Source organism: Chinchilla lanigera, unplaced genomic scaffold (assembly GCF_000276665.1).
Source record: "Chinchilla lanigera isolate Chin_1 unplaced genomic scaffold, ChiLan1.0 scaffold00048, whole genome shotgun sequence".
Taxonomy (NCBI): Eukaryota; Metazoa; Chordata; class Mammalia; order Rodentia; family Chinchillidae; genus Chinchilla; species Chinchilla lanigera.
In genome coordinates this window covers 12,709,895-12,713,677 of record NW_004955449.1, presented here as the reverse complement: position 1 = coordinate 12,713,677, position 3,783 = coordinate 12,709,895, and the positions used below count along the sequence as shown (strand labels likewise).

Here is a 3,783-nt window from a genome sequence, read left to right as displayed (position 1 = left end):
AACCTTTCAGATTTGTCCATTTAGTATGATGTTGGCTGTTGGTTTGTCATAGATGGCTTTGATCAGATTGAGGTAAAGACCATCTATTCCTATTTTTTGTAGAGTTTTTATCATGAATTCATGTTAGACTTTGTCAAAAGCTTTTTCTGCATCTATTGAGATGATCATGTGGTTTTTGTCTTTGGCTCTATTAATATGGTGTATAACATCTATTGATTTGTGAACATTGAACCATCCCTGCATTCCTGGAATGAATCCAACTTGGTCATTGTGTATGATTTTCTTAATGATTTTCTGCATTGTATTTGCTAGTATTTTATTGAGTATCTTTGCATCTATATTCATTAGGGAGATTGGTCTGTAGTTCTCTTTCTTGGTTAGATCTTTCTCTGGTTTTGATATCAATATAATACTTGCTTCCAGAAATGAGTTAGGGAGAATTGCTTCCTTTTCAATTTCATTGAGGAGTTTGAGGAGTGCTGGTATTAAATCTTCTCTGAATTTCTTGTGAAATTCTGCTGTGAATCCAACAGGGCCTGGGCTTTTCTTTGTTGGTAAATTTTTATCACATTTTCAATCTCATTAGTTGATATTGGGTTGTTCAGGATTTTGCTATCTTCTTGATTCAACCTTGGTAATTCATACATATCTAGGAATCTGTCCATTTCTTCTGAGTTTTCTATCTTGATCCAAGTTTTATGGATATAGCTGATGCTTTCTTTGTTGTCTGACTACTTATGGCAAATCCAAACTTGGAGATCTTTGTAGGCTTTGTTGGGAGGTCTGCAGCTTCTTCTTCAGCTGATCGCTTCTCAGCGATGCGACTGGAACTTTTCCCTCCATTACTGGAAGAAACACTCTTAGTTTTCAAGGGTTTTTCTCTTCTTCTTCAGGTCCTCCAGCGGCTCCAGCTCGCTTGAACTTCTCCAGTTTCTCCTTTCTCGCCTTTTGGTCTGCCATTTTCCCTGTCGCGGCCTCCCCTGCAACCACGCCAAGGATGTCACGGCCCTGCCCATTCACCACGGAGCTTTGAGGCCCACGGGGGAGGCAGTAGCCTAGAGTGGCCCCTTAGCCGGAACAGAGGGAAGAGATTTTCCTAGCTGTATGATTTTTTATATCATTTTTGTTTGTGTAAAGGGGAAATGAAACAGTAGTGTTTCTGTAAGCAGGAGTTTCTCTGGAAACATTTCCTCCTCCTCTCCCTACTGTGATGATAAGGCGCACCCTTAGACACTTAGCTTTTTGGGTGGGAAATTCTCTCGTATTTTGTCATTTGGATTTATAGCCCTTCTTTTTGAGGTTTGTGTTCATTAAGACTATCAATTTCATGCCCACACTATCCATCTGCTGAAATTAAGGCATTCTGGAGCTCAAATTAAACTTCCAGAGGCTTCTGTTGATTAATTAAAAATCTAATACAAAACTAGACAAGCTTTTGCAGTTTTCCCAGTGGATGTGCTTTAATGCTAATGTATTTCCATTTGAAAATCTGGATAAATAGTTAATATAGTGATTAGTGTATGCCAGATACTTTCCCATATTTTTATATAAATAATGCTATTAATTTTCACAGTAGCCATAAGAAAGAGATATGATTTGTCCTTCATGGATGAGAAAAACCAAGCACAAAGAGACTAAGAATTCACCTAAGGTCTCTTAGTTGGCAAGTGGTGGAGTTAGGATTTGACTACAAATTGTATTCCAGAGGCTAAGACTAAACATACTATCCACTCTACCATAATCTGCCACACACACACACACAAACATACACACACACACAGAGTATCACACATAAAACCGAAGCTAAGGCATTGTGAATTAAAAGGTAAATTTGTCACATTTTAGCATATCTCTGCAACCAAAACTATTTAAATAGCCTAATCTTAATTTATACATATTTCAGAAACCACGTGCTTTATACATCACTAGAGAACGTAGGCAAGAATCTAAAATGATTATGAAAATTAACCAAAAGGTCAAGGTAACTTCCCCCAGGGGTACTATGGTATTTCAGTGCTTTTATTTATGAATTAGGAAATATTTGTCTTTTGCTCACATATATACCCAAATTGTAAAAAAGATAAAGATGACTTGTGCTTTGGATGATGTTGACTTTTTTTTTTTTACTTCAGCAGGAGATCATTACCCAAGCCCAGCACTGAATGTGTGCTCTACACAAAACAATTTATCTACTAGAGTTCATGGGCAGCTGGACTGGGAAAAAACACATTAATTATCATTCAAGTGTAAATGCCCCCATAGACATACCGTTTAATTAACAAAGAGGCCAGTATTGGAAATGAATAATTTGAGATAAGCAAAAAGAGATGTGTGAGATAACCCTTAAATGATTTAAAGATATAAACATTTAAAAATACACAAAATATATCTCTATCTCATAAAGTGCTTGTAAACATGAAGAGTCCTTAGAAAAGAGGCCTCCCACCCCTCTTTCTTGTATGTATTTAAAGTTACCCCTTGCGAGGAGGAAGTAAGCTGCATTCTTCAGGAACATGAGTTCCTTCAGAGGTTAGAAAATCCCACTCCCCTGAATTCAAACCCTGAAAAACTGAGAGCTAAAATCACTTCATGTAGCAGAGCTCCTCTGTCTTCAAAAACCCTTGAAATCTGTAGCTCTGCCAAGATTATAAATAGAAGTGATATGGCAGCAGCGAATTGATCATTCTGCTAAACGTGCCCATCCCATTTGGGATAGTTTTATGAAACATGGCGGCAGCTGCGGCAGTGGAAGCTGCTCGGCCACCATGGGCACAGTTGCTACTGCTGCAAAACACCTTCCTGTTTGTTAATTCTTTTCTGAGATAGGCCAGAAGAGATTTTCCTGAAGCACTAAAAAAAACAAATAAATAACATTATACTTAAGATTGTTTCTTTAAGCAGTCTGAAAGACCACCAAAATGTTAAAAGAAATCACATACACCATCCATTGTCTTCCCGAAAATAATCTAAAAATTAGAAGTCTAGGATCCAGTTTGGCATTATTAGGTGGGCTACAGTGGGTTGTTGAGGCTATCAGATTTTGTATTAGGATTTCTGAAAATATCACCCTTAATAAAATACACCAGCCTGTCAGAGACAGTGGAGAGGTAGGAGGTGTCAAGTACAGATTTTTTTTAAATTTCTGAACTCAGTATTTCCTTGCAACTATCAGCAAAGCAAGACAAGTTTATTTTTAGTGCTCCTTCCGTAACCTACCCCTGGCATCTCTTAAGGGTTCTTAATTTAATTCCATGCAAGAAGTATTTATATTTGGAGAAGATAAACACTTTAGCACTGGACTATGAAACAGGGTGGGGAGAGGGGCCAGGGAAGCTGGCCAGGAGCTGAGTTCTGTGCCTCTTGCCAGTTGACACCTTCATCTTGGAGGTTTTTTTCCTCTGATTCTCTCCATCACCTCCAGGACAGCCTTTGGGAATGGCCTCCTTAGAGGCAAAAACTTCTGGAGCTCAGCGGAGATATTTTCAACCAAATTTCTCAGAATTCCAAGAATTAAAAAGAAATAGACATGAAAAATGCAGAAAACAAAACAATTCAGACTATAGAGAAAAACATTTGTTTCCCTCTCCCCATATTTTTTCACCAGTAAAACATTTATTTCAAACAATTTTACACAAAGGCTCGATAGATAAAACAGCACACTATGTGACCACTCTTGTAAGTATGAAGGGAGGAAAAACCTCTAGGTTCACTTTCTTAATGATTAGCACCCCTAGGAGTACCTGAGGCACCTCAATGGAGCACCTGAGAAGTCCCTGGCATTAT

General features: G+C 38.1%; 1 pseudogene; it reads right to left on the bottom strand.

Annotated features, from left to right (window-relative positions):
- The window catches only part of LOC102027365, a 7,071-nt pseudogene extending 6,111 nt beyond the window's left edge, over positions 1-960 (bottom strand).
- Between the last annotated feature and the right edge of the window lie 2,823 nt (positions 961-3,783).